This window comes from Pseudonaja textilis, chromosome 5, assembly GCF_049901715.1.
Source record: "Pseudonaja textilis isolate UNSWEBS1 chromosome 5, rPseTex1.2, whole genome shotgun sequence".
NCBI classification, from domain to species: domain Eukaryota; kingdom Metazoa; phylum Chordata; class Lepidosauria; order Squamata; family Elapidae; genus Pseudonaja; species Pseudonaja textilis.
In genome coordinates this window covers 6,571,917-6,593,311 of record NC_141994.1, presented here as the reverse complement: position 1 = coordinate 6,593,311, position 21,395 = coordinate 6,571,917, and the positions used below count along the sequence as shown (strand labels likewise).

Below are 21,395 nucleotides of genomic sequence, written 5' to 3'. Positions count from 1 at the left end.
CTCATTCACATATTCCATTACAATCTGACAATATTTTTCGGATGACGATGAAGATTTATGACATCACTGTATTGTTCTCAAGGATGACTTTGATTACACTTCAACTGCTGTACCTATCTAGGCAAGATGCTCAAAAGCTCAAACAACTAAGAAAAATTATCTCCATACCATGGGCATTGGCCTCACTGAGCGATTAGATAGCCAGTTTGATATAGTGGTTAAAGTGTCAGGCTAGGGGAAAAATATATATGGCAAATTCCAAGTTGCACTCAGTCAACTGGCTTCAAGCACTTTATCATCATGGTAGCTCCCTCTTGAATCAAACTCCTTCATGCCAGTTATAATTAATTTAATATATTACTTTAATACCTTGAATATGTTTCTAAATATATAAGACCTTGATTTACATTGGTAGGTAGTTCATATTTTGAGTCACTGTACCTAGCTAAAAGTGCACAACCAATTTTTCCATGATGAAAAAGCACAAAATCGTGAGATCTTTCTTTCTTCTGGTAGCATTAATAACATTGACTTGGCATAAGAGTATATGGAACTGTACATCTCAAAGGATTTGCAAAATTTCCTTCCTTCCTTCTTTCCTCCTTCTCCCCTTTCCTTTCCTTTCCTTTCCTTTCCTTTCCTTTCCTTTCCTTTCCTTTCCTTTCCTTTCCTTTCCTTTCCTTTCCTTTCTCCTTTCCAGCATTAATAACACTGGCTTGGCATAAGAGTATATGGAATCATACATCTCAGAATATTTGTGAAATCGCAAAGAATCATGCATAGAATGATTATTTCTGTCCTTTTTAATTCCTTTTTCCAGACCATTACTGAAAGTATAACATAAGGCAGAATTTTAGCTCATTTCTTTAATCTACGTCCTATTAACTGATCTGCAATTTTGATTAAAGTTGCTTAAGTAATCTGGGTAATCTATGTTTGTTGAATGTTATTATTAGTTTCTAGAAAGGCTCTAAAATGTTAGTTAAAATACAGTGACAATATATAGAAAAAGGATCTAGAAAAAAAACATTCATTATTATTGTTTATATTAAGGGAATAAATATTTGGCTATTTATCACTAACAATAACAACATGTAAGATCAAGTTTTAATCATATTTAAACTTTTATACTGATAATAGGGCAGAGTTAAAGTTTCCTATATGAAAGATACTCAAAGGAACAGTTTTCTGTCATTATCACTGAAGTCTCTACTAAAGATTAGGAATACATTAATTTCAGTTTTGTTTTGGCAGGCTTTTTCATTTTTCTATCTAGAGTCTGTTTCTCCATTAACTGATATATTTGACAAAAAATGTTTATATAAATATTTGTACATATTTTTATTTATATCTCACCTAATTTATTCTGTATTTTTCACACACATACTTTTCTTTATATGAGAATTTTTTAGCAGAAAAAAACCTGATTTTACAAACTCTGCATACTATTTTTAATATGTTTATTTTTATATACATCTTTCATTAATAAATTAGCTGCAAATATTCATCTATATTTGAGTGTTCTCAACATAATCAGATGCACAATATATTTATTCATAAAAAAAATTAAGACAAGACACATTTGTCATTATTTCTGGATGTAGATAGCACTTTACAAAACGGTGATACCTATTTGTGAAATTAATAGTCATTTCAGTTTTAAATTTGCTCCTTGCCTTTCATTTTAATAAATTTTAATTAATCTGCACATTTTCCTTGAGTTTTATCCCAATAAGCGTTTAGCAATTTTAATGTGGAGAAAAGCAAAACTTTACATTTAGGCAGGAAAAATCAAAGGAATAAGTACAGATTAGATGAGACCTGGCTTAAAAACAGTAACTGGGAGAGGGAACTTGGAGTCCTACTGGATGATCATTTGAACGTGACCCAACAATGTGCAGCTGCTGCCAAAAAAGCTAATACAATCCTGGGTTGTATAAACAGAATCAAGATCACATGAAGTATTAGTGCCGCTTTACAAAATCTCAGTAAGATTACATCTGGAATACTGCAATCAATTTTGGTCACCATGCCACAAAAAAGACGTTAAGACTTTGGAAAAAGGTCTGAGAAGAGCAACTAAGATAATCAAAGGCCTAGGCACTAAACCACATGAAGAACGGCTGCAGATTTTGCTTCTGGTTAGTCTAAAGAAAAGAAGATTTAGGGGTGACATGATAGCAGTATTTCAGTATTTCAGAAGCTGCCACAAAGAAAAGGGGGTCAAATTGTTCTCCAAAGCACAGAGGGCAGGACAAGAAATAATGGCTGAAAATTAATCAAAAGAGAGAAGCAACCCGGAATTCAGGAGAAATTTCCTAACAGTGGGGACAGTGGAACAGCTTGCTACCAGAAGTTGTGGGTCCTCCATCACTGAAGATTTTTTAAAAGAGATAGGACAGTCGCTTATCTGAGATTGTATAGGTACTAGAAGACCTCCAAGGTCCATTCCAAGCCATTCCGTTCCATTCTATTCTAGTTAGAAAACAAAATACCATGAAAGGCAAAGAAATACTATTCAGGCAAACAAATATTGGTTATTTGGATCTAGGAATAAAGAAATAAATTTGATAGGAAAAATAGAATACAAAAATGGGGGCATTTTTATATTATCCTGAGAGGATTTTGGAAAAATGTTATCACACCAATATTTCTTTACAATGTTTCCCAGAAATACAACATGAAACTGTATTAATGAAGCGTAATTATTTCCAATGAGATTATTCTTGGAAAGTTGACACATCCTCATTTGGAATTATTATATAGATTTTGCCTTAAGCTGTGAACAAGTCCATTGTGTTCCACTACTGCTTGCTACCAAGAAGAACAGTAGAAGATGACAGCTGACTTATGTGAAGGTTTGGAGATAATATGCAAATCAGCCAATAACTGTTCAGGAAAATATTGGGGTATTTTCACAGTCATATGGGGTATTTTAACAGTGCACCTGCAACCAATCAATTTCTATATTTTGTTATACTGGCTAATGTTAATTAATACTATGCAATAGAGATGAAGAAGCATTCTACTTCATGGCCCAGATTCATTCAGCTGATGGGAGTGAAAAACTTCCCATGGAACATAAGTCACCATAGCAACTGAAAAAGTTAACCCAACCCTAAAGCAAAAAGAGATTTCTTTGTTCCACTGGAAATACTCTTGGGTTTTGAGTCATAGCCACAATAGCATGTAAATAAGTTTGATTCCCCTTTTCTACTTCTAGAGTTTTAACTTAAAATGAGAAATAATCGGATCACATTGTACATATGCATATATTATTAGACTACCAATTTAAAGATTGCTATCCTGACTCTGAACCGTTTATTCTACACAGAGAACTTCTATATATGGCACTTCTTGATGTACTACTTTTTGCAGTATAAGACCCAAATGAAGAAAAATGCGATAAGATAGTTACAGGATAGCTTACTTTGCCAGTAGTATTTGAGCAAATCAGTCATCTCTTATAGGAAAATAACTGAAATTTTGTGATCAGAAGCTCTGGGCTTAATAGTGTTAGATCTGTTCTTTAATATTTAACTTCATTTTTTTTTCTTGGAGGGAAATTATTAATAATTGTGTTCACTGAAGCATGTACTTGAAAGATTGACCCCTTAAGCTGTTTGGAGCAAAGGTAGGAAAAGAGAATGAAGAAAGCAGGTTTTTTTTTTTTTAAACCAATTATCTGAGTTTCAGCTAAAGCTTTCTACTGATGTGACACAGTATTCTACCAACTTTCAAATTGTGTCATAAAATTAAAAAATGCTAAAGAACACTGAAAATTGGGAACCTGAAGCGATAGCAGACCTGTGTCAGACTTGTCATACTGAAAATAATCAGAACAGCTATTTTCAGAAGTATTAAAACTTCAAGAAAAAATCCATGTAATTCAAATACTGTACAGATCCTGGTCCTATTAGCTAATATGCAGGTTTATTATTATATTTAATATGCAGCTAATATTGACAATGACCAGTACATACAAATGTACTAAAAAAACCACCCTATGGTTCCAGTTCATATCTATCTATCTATCTATCTATCTATCTATCTATCTATCTATCTATCTATCTATCTATCTATCATTCAGCTTTGTTTGGGTATTTTCCCACGTCATTGTAGTTGTGCTTTTAAAGTTGTAGCAACGTTTCGGCAGAATCTCATCTGCCATCATCAGGCTTCTGTAGTATACAATTAGTATACAACGTTTCCAACAGAGAACTCACCAAAACAGAAGCAGATGTCCTAACCAAAGGATTCAATTATGCCATAGCACCCAAAAAAATCCCCACAGAATCCACCATATGTGCAGTAGAATCCAGCCTAACCAAATTAAATACAGATGAAGCTGATAAAATAAGACACCAAGTTACAGAAGCCTGATGATGGCAGATGAGATTCTGCCGAAACGTTGCTACAACTTTAAAAGCACAACTACAATGACATGGGAAAATACCCGAACAAAGCTGAATACCATACATGTAAGTACCCGCGAAAACGTTGCTACAACTTTAAAAGCACAACTACAATGATGTGGGAAAATACCTGAACAAAGCTGAATACCATACATGTAAGTACCCGTGAAAACTTAAGAAAAATATACATACATACATACATACATACATACATACATTATTTACTTTTCAGATCTGTAGTCACACATTTCAGGCAAATCAAGCCCATGGTGGTTTGAAAGCTAGACTTTCAGAATTACACTCAGATACCAACTTCAACAAAGATTATCCCTCTGGAGACATGGATTTAGCCCTTTTCTTCTGTTGGCCTTGAACCTTTATTTATATGAATTTCCTGAGAACAAATGAAATACAGAACGTAGTTCCTGAAGATATAAACTTCTTTTTTGTAGGGCTGAGTTGTTCAGAACTTACCATTCTCCCGGAGAATTTTGGACATATCTTTTGACCAGGATTTCCTATGCTGTATTGTGTTCAGTATTAGAATGCGTTTCTCATCTAAGAATTAGACCACAAGCATGAAATGACAGCTTTCTAAATTATTAATGTTCAATCCATTCTAACACATTTTATTCCTACACGTAATGCCTACAGTTAAAGAAAACACATATACATAAACTATCACACAATATGATAGAATAATAAGTTCAGTATAAATTTTAGTTTTATTCATCCAGATTTGCATGTATATTGGGTATACCTTGGTGATTCTCTGGTCTGCATATTGTTTGTGTTTGCTAAAATGAGAAAAATAAATGATCGCACACAGATGAAATATGCAGTAATTTAAAAATGTAAATAGAAAAAAAGTGTGAGCCAGAGATATTGAATAGCAAGAAGTCACTTATGTAACAAAATGAAATACAAATGATTGCATACACCATACTGTCAATTTCTCAAATACAAGCCCTGGACAATATACATATCCATATATATAAAATATAAAACCAATTATGATAAGTACTTTTGAGGTGAATGTCATTCTGGTTAGAGTGCAGGACTGCAAGCTACTTCTGCAGCCAGTTGCCTAGGGTTTGGTAGTTCAAGGCTCAAGGTTGACTAAGCCTTCCATCCTTCCAAGGTGGGTAAAATGAGGAGCCAAATTGTGGGTGCAATCTGCTGACTCTGTAAATCGCTTTGAGGGGGCTGTAAAGCACTATAAAGTGGTATATAAGCCTAAGTGCTATTGGTATTTTAGCTTGCACATGCGTACTTTTCTATTTTTTATCTTCCTAGAGTAACTTTGTTCTGCCTGAAAAGTGCTATGATCTTATATTTATTATAGATACTATACTTAATGTATTCAGTCAAAATGAATGCACCTTAGGCAGTTTAAACACAAAGAATGACAAAGTAAAACAATAATCAGAAAGCACATCTAGCTATATGAAAATGAAATAAAAAGAATGTAAGTATCTATCTAAAGTTGTGCTTGAATGCTGCCACTGACAGGTCCCTGTCTAGATTCCACCTTGACATCCCTATCTAGCTTCCACCTCTCTGGTGATGATGATTTCAACCATGTACAGCTTCATTTTGTTGAGAAACTGTCAGCTAGAAAGGAGAGGTCAAGCTTATGTTTCTTGCGGCTGTGCAAGGACTCTAAGATATGCCCTACTTGACCCCTCCTTCTAGCCTAAATAATAACTTTGCAATATAATAAATTTGTTAACCAAAAAAAAAAGTTGCAGATATTGTAAATATACCTCTCCCCCACCTCCCTAATTTCCTTTGATTTTCAGCAGAACTGATAAATGCTTCCTTCTACAGTGTCACTTGGAGGTCAGTGCCGGTGGGGCAATATTTCTTAAAGGGATGGCAGGCTATGATGAAGGAATGATGATTGAGAGCCATCAAAGTCAGGCAATGGCTTAATATTGAATAAGCATCAAGGGGGTGAGGGTGGGGACATTAAACCATTTAAATGAACAAATTATATAAAAATAGTTAACTGCACCAAAAATTTCTCTTGGGGCTAGTTAAAGCTTAATAAGAATATATTTGAATACCAAAAAGAATAGTATATAAACTTTAAAAACCAACCTGATGTTCAGGACAAGCAAGCTTATTCATACATATCTGGGGAGCATTTGGGGCCCTTGTGTTTGCTATTCTTTATTTTATATCTTTGAAGTGAATAGTAATTAATTTGCATTAACAGGTGGTTTGCCATTACTTCATCATAATCCTCCTTTCGGTGCATTCCAGCACCAAGCTCATCCTTATTCCCATTAAACTGAACTCATTTGAATATTAAATAATTAGTAAAATTCACAGTAAAGAATATTTAATAAATGATTTAAGTCAAACTTGATTTCATTGAGGGCCGCATCAGGGTTGTGTTTGACCTTAGGGGGTTGGGTGGGTGTGGCCAAGGTAGGCATGGCCAGCTCAACAACACTCGTGTTGTGGGCACTTGTGATGACCAGAGCAGGTCCTTCTGTGTGGCCCTTCTGAGCTCCATTTTTGCTGGCAGAGGCACTGCAGGCTGGTCCTTCACTGGTTCCAGGGCAACACCACGGGCCAGATCTAAGCACCCCGCGGGCCAGATTCAACCCACAGGCTTTGAGTTTGACACCCCTGGTTTACATAAATAAGCCTGTCTAATACATATATTTAGGTGACATTTCAGTTTTTCTAGATTTTGGCAAGACGTGTGTTTACCTATGAGTTTACTCATTTAGGTAGTGATCTCAGTTACTTTAATCTAGTAAAATGAATATACAGAGTAGCCAGAAAATCTTTTTAAAAGTTGAAATTTCATCAGTAATATAACATGGAAAGAAAGACACACAAGCAAATCCTTTGTCACTACATCTTATATGTGGATGGTAGGTAGATACTGAAACTACAAAAAATAGATGGCAAAAATATACCTGCTCTAGCACATGGTTTGCCATAAATGAATGAATCAGCAGAATTATTGAACAGAAAGCAACCCAGTTTCACATAGGTTGAACACAATTTTCCAGGGCATGCAATTTATTCCACACAAACAAACAATTATATCTGAGAAATGATTTATTATACTATCATCACTATTTTCTCATTATTAAATGATTCGTGGTGTACAGAATAAGTCATACACTTCCACTAATTGATGTCTTCTAATTATAGTTTTTATATGTCAGAAACTCGATCCTACAGCAAATTCCATATAAAAAGACGTTGCAGAAATTCACAAAGATGCCAAGATGAAAATTGTAACTGGCAAAGGACTAAAAGCCTAATTTTCAAAATGCTCTGCCAGCACCTTAATTATTTTAATGGGATTAATGTATTATTTGCTTCATATATTGTGATACTAAAAAACTTGAACAGCAGAGTGCTTCACAGGATTCCAACCAACCAAATGGAAATATGCCTTTGTCAAAATATGGGAAGCCAATCCAACAAATGTGTGCATGGGTAACATCAAAATATAACTGTCTATGTGTGTTTTCTAAGAAAGTATATCTGATGTCTGAATTCTGGAAAGAGCATTAGATGATCCCTGTTGGATTGCATCAAAGTATTTCAAGCTCCATGCATGCTTCACCACAGGGTCCAAACTCACTGTCTATGGGTCACGGACTTTTCCTATTCTTGTTCACAGGAAGTATTGGTCACCGAGACCAGAGGTTTACCCTACCAGAGTAAATCTTTGGTCGCAGTGACCAATGGATTGGATCTTGTCACATTATCTTGGGACAGTGACATGTATATTTGCTTCATTCATAATGTTATAGCTAATTGACATTTCAATCAGAAAGAGACTGGTTGACTCCTGTGTAGCAGTAGCAGCATCTATTGGGAAGAGTAAAAAAAAAGGCAAGAAAGATATTCTGGGAGTGTAATTGAAGCTTTGCCATGCATACTGACATATCTATATCTATCCATCCATTCATCCATCTCACATCCACACATGCATATAGAATAGAATAGAATAGAATAGAATAGAATAGAATAGAATAGAATAGAATTATTTATTGGCCAAGTGTGATTGGACACACAAGGAATTTGTTTGGTGCAAATGCTTTCAGTGTACATAAAAGAAAAGATACATTCATCAAGAGTCAAGAATCATCAGTTACAACACTTACTAATAGTTATAGGGTACAATAAGCAATCAAATCACACTAGGAAACGATCAATATAAATCTTAAGGATACAAGCGACAAAGTTACAGTCATACAGTCACAAGGCGATAAGGAGTGATGAGAAGATTAATAGTAACAGTAATGCAGATTTTGTAAATAGTTGGAAAGTGTTGAGGAAATTATTTGTTTAGCAGAGCAATGGCATTTGGGAAAAAAACTGTCCTTGTGTCTAGTTGTTCTGATGTGCAGTGCTCTATATCATCGTTTTGAGAGTAGGAGTTGAAACAGTTTATGTTCGGGATGTGAAAATTTTCACAGCCCTCTTTTTGACTCGTGCAGTATACAGGTCCTCGATTGAAGGCAGATTGGTAGTAATTGTTTTTTCTGCAGTCCTAATTACTTTCTGAAGTCTATGTCTGCCTTGTTAGGTTGCAGAACCAAACTAGACAGTTATAGAAGTACAGATGACAGACTCAATAATTCCTCTGTAGAACTGCATCAGCAGCTCCTTGGGCAGTTGGAGCTTTCTGAATTGGTATTCTTTGTTGTACATACATTTGTTGTGTATACATAGACATGGGGCTTCAACTTTTCTTCAGGAACCACTAGCCTTTTAAAAATCAGCCCTCAGATGCATTGCATAGCAGGCATAAGAACAGTTTGGGGAGCTAATGAAGTAACAGGAGAGCTTTTGGTGAATAGCCTACTACACCATCATTAGGGAATAGTGTTTCACAAGAGATAGCAATAATTAAAATCCAATTAAAACAATTATCTTTAATAAAACTGAATGAATTGATTAATCATGTTAAGTGATTAATGAATTCAGTTCAAGACATTGCTGAGTAATAATGACCCAAAATATGAGGCTTAACATTTTCAGCAGTGAAACTAGCTTATATCTGAATCATTTTAATTCACTGAGGTTTTTTTCATGGTCATGCTTGGTAGGTTTCATTCATTATTAAAATTATTATAATTAAATATGTTGATGGAGACTGCCTGGAGCAAGTTCCCTCTTTAACATAAAAAAGAGAAGGGGGTTGAGAGAAGGAACAAGTAAAAAACTTTATTTTCTCAGCCATAATAGCGCTACCTCTGACAGCTAAGTTATAGGTTGGAGTTGTACAGCACAGTATAGAGGAATTTGTGCATAAATTTTGAAGACCTTCTCTGACATTTAGTAACTAACAAATAATTACTAAAAGAAAAAGATGACAAAATATGAATAAAATGAGCTAAAGATACTCTGAATATAAAGCCTTCTTATTAAAGAAGGACCATTGTCCTCCCTGGTAATTTAAGAAGTGAATCCTGTCACCAGCAGCTTTTGCAGAACAATAATAACAAGAATAGTATGATCTTGCTGATATTTAAGGTCATTGTTCAGGAGTCTCTAAGAAAACACCAGGCCCAACTTAGGGCAGCCACAAATGCAATTGCTATATTTTTGTGCTCAGTTGGTTATGGTAGAAGATGATACACTACCTCACCAGTCCTATGAGGTGAAAATTAACATAGCTCAATGATAATCATGTACTTTTGTATCTGTAACATTGAGTGCAAAATTTGTGAATTGAATATTAATATGATTATAGGATTAAATTTGCAACAGGAAAAGTTCTGATCCAATGGTCTCTTAAAAAGATTTTTACAAATGTAAATGTTATAAATAATGGTTGCAAAATAAGAATTAGGCCCTTTGGGATTTCTAACCAATTACAGTGTGGAAATAGCAACAGCATTTAGACATATATTCCACTTCATAGTGCTTTACAGCCCTCTCTAAGCAGTTTATGAAATCCGCATATTACCCCAACAATCCGAGTCCTCATTTTACAGATCTTGGAAAGATGGAAAGATGGAATGCTGAGTCAACCTTGAGCCGTGAGAATAGAACTCTTGGCAGTTGGCAGAATTAGCCGGAAGTACTGCATTCTAACCACTGTGCCACCACAACTCTTAATAATAAACACCACAACTCATCTTAATAATAAACATCGCAGCTCTTAATAACAAACAACACAGCTCTTAACAATAAACCATCTCTATAAAGGAGAGATATAAGAGATATAGGATAATACAAGAATGTTTGATAGTTCAAAAATTATATGGAGTAAGAAGTAAGCTGGAGTAAACTGGATTCATGTTGATATATGTAAGATCATCAGTTTCAAATTCAGATGTGGTGGTGAAGTTTCTTTGTGCCAAAACAACTTTGAGATCTGTAATGGAGCATCATCAGTTAAACTACTCTGTTATTATTTGTCCTTGTTTTGAACTTGTGTCCATTAATTGTCTGGTTTGTTTCTCTTATACAGAACCACTGTTTGCAGATAATGCCATATGTCATGTTAAAGTAATATCACATGAAGGCATCTCTAATTTTTATGTGAAATTGTTGGTAACAGGATAGTGCTGTTGATATTAACAAGTGCACAAAGTAGACATCTGGAGTATGGTCTGCTTCTCATAATAGCACCACTGTTTAGTTGTTTCTAGTTCTTTGTGAGAATATGCTTAAATTTGGTATTTATTTGTATGCCTTGAGAAAATGCAGACATTGTCCGGTATGGGTTATAGCTTAATAATAATATGACTGAGCGGATTCAGTTTCAACAGTAGTGTTCTGTTGTTCTGTTTTTATATTCTATCTTTTAACAGGAGTCTCTGAAAATTAATGTGGATCTATTGATATGTATACTCTTCCCATTGGGTGGACAGTTTAATCTCTTAAATGCCTACTTTAATTCCATTAGTTGACCATTTCTGGCAAGGGGCTAGAATAAATTCAGTTGTAGCATAACATCTGTCTTTAGATAATAGATTTGACGCTGTGTCATGAGTGGAAGCCTGCAACATGTTGTAAACCACCTAGTGTTTTTTTCTGTGGTATTCATGTGTCCCTAGTATAGTTTTGCTAGTACATCAAGAAAGTGGACTTGTTTTATAGGTAGTTTGAAGCAAGTCTGATGGTGGGGTGGACGTTTTTGAGGTCTTCTTGGAATTTGATGAGAATTCTTTGCTATGAATACAGATAATAAAAATATTATCAATAAATCTTAAGTAAAGTTAGTGTTTTACAGGATAATTACTGAGAAAGCATTTAGATCACCATGTAGATGTTGGCAAATGGAAAAGCCAAGCATCTTAATCACTATGCTACTGATTTATAGATATATCTTGTTGCCAAAGATAAAATAGTTATGGATGAGTAGCAAGTCCAATATTGAAATGGTAAGGTGTGTTGTGCTGATATCATTATGTTCCTGATGACTTGAAAGTCATGTTTGTGATGGATGTTGGTGTGGTAGTGGTAACTTAGTATCCATGGTAGCTGAAATGATGACAATGGGAAGATTTCTAATGTATTTCAGTCATGAATTCTATAATGTCTCTTATGCAGCTACGAGTGCTGATGGCATATGGGCCGAGTATGGTGTCCATTAAACTTGATATTCTAGCTTTGATGGTTCCAAAGCTTTAGACAACAGAATGGCTTGGTTTCACTGGTTGTATATCTGGGAAAAATACGTAGATGTCTATCTGGGATGACTCCAAATAGATAACATCTTGAATGCCCTTAGAAAGTTCTCATTAGATAGTGTAGTATTTTCTGAAATGTTCTATGGGATCTGAGGATAGGAATTGGTAGAACATAGCATTGGATAACTGTTTCTGTACTATCATGACACAATTTATCTTATTCAAAATAGGCTCTTCTTTGTCATTTGTATGTTGCTGTTGCTGGTCTTGCAGCCTTGGATACATCCCGTGTTGCACTGCTAAGAAAAGGTTGCAAGAAAAAGCTTTCTTTTTAAAATTGATGATTGTGGCTTGAATTATTTGGAAAACTCATTACAGTAGAAAGTAATAATCAAAATAAGTTTTGCATTCATCCATGCATTATTTGTTGAAAGCATTTAAGGTCTGGTGACTTATTTATAAATCCAGTTTCAACTGCTTAAGTCTCAAACAGTAAAACATGTTTGAAGTTTCTTGCAGAATTGAATATTTTGTGTGAGTTTAATGGAGCAAGAGGATAAGTCGTAGGTGAGAATGGACTTTTCTCACTACTCAGTATGTGACTGGATAGGTTGACAATCTTATGGGATTTGTGACCAATACCTGCATTTATGACTGTCACAGCATCTTGCAGTTGTATGATTGCCATTTGTGTGTTTCTCAACATTTACGACCATCGCAGTACCCTGTGGTCACATGATCACCATTTGTGCTTTCCAATTGGTTTATGGCCAGCACAGTTAATGGACAATGTGGAAGTAAAGTCATAAGTTGACATAACATTGCTTAATGTCTCACTTAATGACTTAATAGAAGTCGTAAGTCCATTGCGATTACATGATTTTAATCCTTAGCAAGTGCTTAGCAGTGGAGTCAATGGTCCCAACTGTGACAGCTAATCAAAGATTACTTGTACCTCACATTTAACTGTGTGAGGGCAATTACACTGCTTGACCTCATTGCTGAGTTTCAGGAAAGGCAGCTTATATGGTTAGTGGAGTTTATACTGATATACTTTCCTGCTGACTTAGCGTCAGGAGGAAATCATAATAACGGGGTGGAAGAATTTTCAAAAATACTTACGAATTCGGATGGATCCCTGCTTACCTTTGGACTTTTCATAAATGCCACAATCACAATTCTTTTACCTCAGAACATGGATATCAAACTCAATCGTGTCACGTGATATCACGTGACCAGGGGTGGGTTTCAAAAATGTTAGCAACGAGTTCTCTGCCCAGTTGCTGGTGGATGACCATGTTGGGTGTAACCTAGTTGGCCTCCTGCACCACAATGGGGTGTGTATGTGTTTTTTCCCTTCCCGGGCTCTGTGGGCTTTCCTCGTGCCTCTGGGACAGTGAAAACAGCCTCCCCCGGCTCTGGAGGCTCTCTGGAAGCTAGAATCAGGCCCATTTTCGGCCTTTCCAAATTTCCAGGGGTCCCATTTTCCACCCTCCCCGAGCCTCTGCATGCACCCTGCACTTATCTGCATCCAAAATGGGCCATGTGAGGACTCCTGGGAGGGGTGAAGTGGGGTGAGTGGGGCCAGCCAGGTGTGGGATTTGAAGGTTCTCCAAACTGCCAAGAATCTTAGCTAGGGCCTCTCCCAAACCCCTGCTAACCCCCAGCAGCCCACCTGTGTATGTGTTGTTGTTTTTTTTGCCTTTAGGGAGCTGGGGTGGCTTGTGCGTGATGCATCAGCCCATGGGCCACCACTTTGACGGTCCTGCCTTAGAAGCATGTCACCATACGGTAAATATTTTCCATAATGCATGAATTTAAACCCAGAAAAATTCCTTGGAATACATTCCATGGGTTATCAAATTCAATTAACACTGATGAACTTCATTATTCTGTTCTACTCTGTTCACTATAGTAGATAACTTGGATATGACTCCTTCCAGTTAAAACAAAATAATTGTGGTTCCTTTTTTTTTTAAAAAAAAAGATAAGAGTCAGTGACCCAGGAAACAATAGAGCTATTATTCTTCTGTCCATCACGAGAAAGCTTTATAATGAATTCTTTTTCAGAAACTAAAGATGGAAGTGCTGACTATCAAACTACATTTAAAGAAAACTGCTTGACCTCACACCATTTTCTGGCATTCTCTCATCTCACTGAAAAATACACAAGGGTCTTCGTGAATACATTTTATGCAGCCTTCAGCTTTCAATTCTATTAAATTATGGCAGAAATTGGAGAACTTGCTTATTGGAAAAAGACTGTTTTATCTTACTGCGGCCCCATTCAGCAACAGCCTTGAGATATGTCATGCGTACACAGCTGATTGAAAATATCCCACTTTCTAGCAGCATTAGGCAATGATATTTTCTAGTTACTATTTCCTGAAGCATCTGAAATGGGTCTGATGATTATTGTTGAAAATTGGGTGAGAGTATGTATATGATGTTGTCATGTCTCATTGATGTGGGTTTCATCTTTTGCTATACCCTTGTAACAAAAGGAAATTCCTTAGGGATCCTTGCTAAATCAAAGAAGTTTATGTAGATGGTTACTGGGTGATCAAATCATAAAGCAGGTTAAGTATTTTCTGCACATGAGTATTTTATTGTATCATTTTCATGTTCATCCATGTTTTGCTTCTCAGAAAGCTTCAGTTATTCAAATTGCTCTTTTTCAGTTATTTTGCATTAAAATGGTGCAAGCAATAATAGATTATTAAATTCTACAGTGTTAAGGTGACCTCAGTGTACTCATCTGTATTGGAAACAAAATAATACGTGTAAGAACTTTGTACCTGTGACTAAGAGTGTATCTCTCTAGTCTAATTTTCCCAAAGACAGTTATCTTGTGCTATCCTATTTTTTCCTTTATCAGATCACATAATACTGAGTTGTATTAATTAAACAAAGAATTTAGGATTATGCTGGCATTTTGGCATTTACGTAAAGTGTTTATTATTCATATGCTTGCAGCATTCACATCGTTGATCACCGAATTGCCTTTATTTGGACAAAACTTACTTCCCTTTTTGTTTTTGTTTTTTTAGGTGTGAGAAAGTTTGAGACAGCTGATTGGCAAGCTTTGTTCCTCCCAGGAAGAAACTACACATTATTATGTGTGGGCTCTCACACTGGGCAGAATATATTGGCAAGAGGTCAGGATTCAGAAGAATAAAAAACACAGGCCTTCCAGGAAAGGCAAGAATTAATTGTGTGAGAGTTGTGGCTTACTGGGAATATTCTGAGTCAGTTAATGAGTTATGAGAATCAGCAGAACAAAGAGGCATAGTGTTGTGTTGGCAGGATCAAGGTAAGTATAACATTTCATTGGGATAAGTGAGAAGAAAGTCAAAGGTTATTACTGGCCACATTGGGGAAAAAATTAAGAGCTGAAAAAAATGAATGAAGCCCAAAGCAATATTAGCCATATTTCCCTAATATTAGCCTTGTTTTCCTAAATTATCTGACAAGCAGTGGTAATGAAGCCTTATTGGTATAACTCACCGACTCCCTTCATGTAATGTCAGAAAACCCATCACACCACTTCACGCTACTTCACTTTCCTCTACATTTAAGTTTCTCTCATCTAACTTGAAATCTAAATTACATTGTTATATTGTCTGAAAGAATTTCAGAAGCAGCAGAGAACACCATCAAATATCTGAAATGTTTTTTTTTCCCCAAAGTACTTCAGTGCTACCAATTCAATTTATTGCTTGAAAGCAGTGTCCAAATTGATTCATTAATCTTTTTCAATGGGGTAAATCAAATTACCCATTAAAAGCTCTGCATGTCCTATGATTACACCCATATGGACTGCATTGCCAGTGTGAAATCCACTCAGTGTGTTAGAAGAAAAAATTCCAACAGTAACTCGGTTAACAGCTAAGTTGGTGCCTATTAGCACAAGGAAGGTTTTTGGTGATAGAAAGACTGTTTCATAGGACAGGGGGTAATCTGGTTATTTGGAAACACGGCTGTATTGTATTTATGTACTATATTATTGATTCTTACAGCACTATCCTTTGTTGTATATATTGCTTCTTCTTAGCTCTGGTCTACTGATTGTAATGAAGCTTGCTACATAACAATTGCATTCAGAAGTCACAATGAGTCATGATTTAACATTGTGAATAAGCCTAGATCTTCTGCATTTCCTTCTCCCTCTGCTTAGCTGGCTGCAAGGTAGTGTTTCTGTGGGGCCTGGAGACTCTTGTTGGCTAGAACAGTGGCCCCCAACCTTTTTTGTACCATGGCCCGATACAAAATGATCCACGGACCGGTACGGGCATCAGCACGCATGACCAAGGCAAGGCTAGCCGAGCGACCAGCCAGCCAGCTGTCCCCCGCTTCTCCCCGCCACCTTCAACTCCTCCTTTATACCTTCTCACAGTCGATGGGCTTTTCGGGCTCTTTCTTAATCTCCTCCTGAGTAACGTGAGACTCCACCACCATCGGGATGGCTCTTTGTTTGAAGTGCCCCCCCCCCTTTGACAAAACTAAGGCGTGAAGATTCCTTCAGCACCCAAACGCCACTTTCCAAGCAACGACTGACAAGCTCACCCAGAAGCAAAGATGGCGGCGCCCAAACAAATAGGCGGCCCGGTACAAAATGATCCACGGACTGGTACTGGTCTGGGGCCCGGTGGTTTGGGACCACTGGGCTAGATGAAGTTCAAAAGACTGAAACTGTGTTCAAGTTCAAGAACTAGAGAAACAACTTTTCCCGCCAAGTTTCAAATACAGTATATAGCTTCAAAATGCTAATCAGTAGTACATCCTTTCAAACTGTTTGGTTTACATTACTCTAGTGCAAAAAAGGCCATCATTGAATTGTGACTATGGGGTCAAAAAAAAAAAACCTGTCCAACATATAGTGTCAGAGGGCCAAAATAGAGCCTATGTAAAGACTTTGCTGACTTTCTGGCTGTAGCAAATGTAGCAAAAATTATATCTGTAATCTAGATACATGTTTATCATATTTTAGATTTTAGATTTCATATTTTGGATTTTTATGTCTTGCGTTTATTGAAAAGTGATGTGAATGTGCCAATAAATGAATAAATAAATGTTTTCTGAATGGTTGCCTTTGAAGGTAATATGCAGCCAGGGCAAAATAGCATGACTGGGAATACCATTAGCTGCCAATGTATTCTTCCTGGGAAAGTTCAAAGTCTTTGTGATTATGTTTATTATCTCAAATGGTTTGGCACAGGAAGCATCTATTTCCCTGTCCAAATAGTAAAATCTTCCAATTTGCATCCCATCACTGCTTTCTTTCAATGTATTGCCCTAATTTTGACATGTACTTTTTCTAGAAGGTTAGGTGTGGTTGGCATTTATAGTAATTTTTGTATAAAACTTGGTATTATACCTGGTACTTGATTCTCAAGATTTGATTTTATAGTTTCTTGGCCTATTTTGTTTACCATGTCATGTTGTTTTATCAGGGAAAGAGCAACTGAAAGTGTTAGTCCATTTGATAGTTTTAGAAAAAGTGCTTGATATGTTGGCTGCCACTGCTTTGGAAACCACTTTATATATAATTAGTTATTAATATTTTACTAAATGAACTTTGTTATTAAATCTATTAAAAGTTAAAGATCAATAAGTTTAGCTTTTTAATCTGAGGACTGAAACTAAAGCATCAGAAGAGCCTAATCCACTATAATTTGTTCTGGGACTGATCTAATCTAATCTAACTGTCCTGAACTGAAAAGTTTTATTAAAATAAAGCTTTGATGTGCCACTAATTAATTTGCGGGGAAAACACAAGGATTTGTAATTTTCTGGTTTTCAGTGGAATAGGATCAAATCTGCAGGATAATTACAAGATAACAAAGCATGTCAATATTCACTGAGGTCGGGTGCAAAGAACTTGGAGTGAATTTTCATGATAAAAGTTTAATCATCTTACAGTGGAGGATAACTTTTATACCATAATTCATTAAAACTAAGCAAGCTTATGAAACTACTGATCTAAGGAGGAAGTTTTTAACTCCCTTATATTCCAGCATAGTGACATTCTTTTGGCCCCATCAATTAAGCAATGCCATTTAGCTGTTGCTGTGTTCCACCTACACCTTCTCTCTCTCTCTCTCTCTCCCTCCCTCCCTCTCTCTGTCACACATAGGATGACCATTTCCCTGGAGGTTCATATTTTTATTTTATTTTATTTATTTATTTTGTCAAACAATGATTAGATAAAGAGAAACAATAGGACAGGGACGCTTATGCACGCCCCCTACAGACCTCTTAGGAAAGGGGTGAGGTCAATAGTAGACAGTCTAATGTTGAAGATTTTGGGGTTTGGGGAAGAAACCACAGAGTCAGGCAGACACTGACTACCCTGTTGCTGAAGTCGTATTTCCCGCAATCAAGTTTGGTGCAATCAAGTATTGCTGCTATCAAGTGTTGTTGTTTTTTAATTCCCCTCCAGGCCTTGAGTTTGCAGAGTCTTTTTAATTTAGAAGAGGATGCACAAGGATAGCTCGCTTCCTTTGATAGTTGTTGCATTATGTATTGGTATTCCTTTAACTTTGTCAAGCCCACCAGAGTCATTTTGGAGTTAAGCATCACAGTAATATAATAGGTAGCATATGAATGAATGACTAAATAAAGGATCTTTCAAAAATATTCTGAGAAGAGCAAAATTTTGGTGCTTTTCACTTTGTAAGTGTGTGTCTTCCTAAACAATACTTCTGGGCAAAAGAGAGCAGCTTGATTGCTAAGATAAGTCTGGTTGTCCAGGCTTCTATCCTCTTTCATGGTGTTTTCCATAAATGAAAAATGAAAGCTTTTGTTATTGTTCTTCCTCTTGTCACTATTTTGCAATTTCTTCAGATCAACAGATTATAACAACGATTTATCAGTCTTACGACTAAGAACAGAGTGGGTTGAGATTCATCTGTTTTTCTTTGATGAAAAAATATGTCAACTCCAGCCTCTTTTGAGAGCTGCTTTTCTTTTTTAAAGCTGATGTATTCCCTGCTGCTGATGATCTTATTTAGATACATCATATTAATTACTTTTACATATATATAAAGATGGCACTATTTACATAAATGTTGCAGTCTAAATCACACACACCCATTAATCAACAAAGCTAAAATTAATATGTTTTATTCTCACTGATGTCTAAGATAATTAGCCATCCATGTGATGGCATCCATTGAATATTTCATATGTCAAAATTAATTTTTTATGCTTATGACTTTAAGTGGAAAGATACTCAACAATTTTAAAATGCTTTCTCCCATCACAGTATTTCGGATTAAAATTTCAGACAGAATTGGATGAATGTATCTTGGTTCACAAGGCTAAAAACACATTAACACAATGTTGTACTTTTATAGATTTGACATAGCCACCTATTTTAGACTTAGAGATAAGAATTAGAATACATTTCCTGCATTCTTTTTTGTTGGAGACTTTATTTATACACACCTGAAACTATATTGGTGGCCAAAAGATGTTTCTTTCTTCTAGTTACAAGTACTCCTCCCTTACCAACGCTAAGGGATGGGATCAGCAACTCCATCACTGAGCAACACGGTCCGTAAAGTGACATGTCACATGACAGTGCTAACTTACAATTTTCAGCAAATCACCCATGAATGTTAAGCATGATGTCATGTGACTGCTACTTGCAACTTCCTGCCAGCTTTCCTATCAACTGTGCTTGTTGGAAGCCAGCTGTGAAGGTCGTAAGTGGCAATCACATGACCACAGGATGCTTTGTCCATCATAAATGTATGTGGTTGCCAAGTACACAAATCCCAATCACATAACTAGGGGGTGCTGTGATGGCTGCAATTCTGAGGATTGGTTAAAAGTCTCCTCTGTGTATCTTATTCCACTTCTGGAAAAAAATCTCTTATAAAAGAGATATACAATTTTGTGGTACGATAAGAATCTGGAAATGAACTATGTAGTATTTTCAATAGTTCTGTGTATATTATATGCATTTCCTGAGCAATTAAAATTGTTACTTTTACAAAAGAAGGTGGCAACTAAAGTTTGAAACTAATCTTCATCATATATACTGCTTATTGTTTCTACTCATTCTTATATTGTTTCTACAACAATTTTTCTTTAGAGGGCTCATATTTTAACATCAATTTGAGGTCTTTAAAAAACCTATTTTTACATCATTGTTTTGGAAGAAAGATTATATTTTATGTTTTTAAATTGCAAGAAAATAACAGAAAGTAGGAATTAGTTATTATATTTATATCTATGACCTATTAGTAATATCAATTTAATGACTTCCTACAAATGAATTTCACAAGATGAAATAATTACATGAAATTTAAACAATAATTTAATTGTGGCTGTAAACACATAGGACATATTTTTCAGGATATAATTAGTCTTGTCTCAAATTACTTTTATTGACCTTTTGCCATTGAATCATAATATGTGGCTCGTGACTACTAACTATAAATATATTGCGATTCATGCTTATGCTTTATTAAGACACTTTTCTCTTTTTAGCTAACGGCTGGTAAGTACAGAAATATCAGAAATTACACAGATACTTGGTGTACATTTCAAAACAAATGACAAAAAAATAAGACTACACCTCCCACTCAGAACTGTGTGAGGCAGAAGAGAAGAAATTGTGGGAACACAGCTGTTCAACACAAGGAGTAGAAGACACCATCAAATATCTTTTACAGACAAAAGATCCCTGTTTTTGTTTTTATGAAACAAAATATTATTTTGGAAGAAGGGAGGGATCTCTTCTCACCTAAACATGTAAGTCATGAGTACAAATCATAGGGTTACTGTTAGGGACAAAATAAAAAGAGACGTAAGTATATTTGACTTCAGCTCCTAGAGAAAAATAGGTTGTTAAATAAGCAAGTCAATAAATAATGATTTCTTTTATAATAAGCCTTTTATTATGATAATTACTCTCAATTTTAGACTTCCAGGAAGATGGCCAACTGAAATACACATCCAAGGAGAAATCTTTGAAGGATGTTTCCCTGGGTTGTAGCTCCCAGGCTGTTCAACTGAAGAGACTGGCATTCCTTCAGTTTCTATGACCCAGCCAGTCAAGTTGAATTTAAGAATCCCCCCTTGGAAGCCTCTAAATACAGCTGAAAGCTGACAAATGGCTTCTGGAGTTTGACTCTGAAGTTATCTACATGCCAAAAGCTGAGGGGGAGAGGCTGCAATCTGTTTGGGGTTGAAGAAGCCTCTGTTTTGAAACATACATTTCAAACAGACAGTAAATTGTGCCTTTCCCTTCTTAATCACCTCCCAGGACTATTAAATCTTTTCTAAGTCAAGTTAAAAAGAAGACTTTAGTCTTTAGTCACAGCATGCCACGCCTTTTTGAAGA

The 21,395-nt window shown here is 35.8% G+C and overlaps 1 protein-coding gene and 1 long non-coding RNA gene across 3 annotated transcripts in view; one reads left to right on the top strand and one right to left on the bottom strand.

Annotated features, from left to right (window-relative positions):
- The window catches only part of KCND2 (potassium voltage-gated channel subfamily D member 2), a 273,250-nt gene that overhangs the window by 218,170 nt on the left and 33,685 nt on the right, over positions 1 to 21,395 (bottom strand). The window lies entirely within an intron of this gene.
- Positions 2,799 to 17,060, top strand: LOC148125522 (uncharacterized). The gene is made up of 3 exons (XR_015743747.1): positions 2,799 to 2,858; positions 13,749 to 13,831; positions 15,091 to 17,060. It is a non-coding gene; the product is annotated as an uncharacterized LOC148125522 (long non-coding RNA).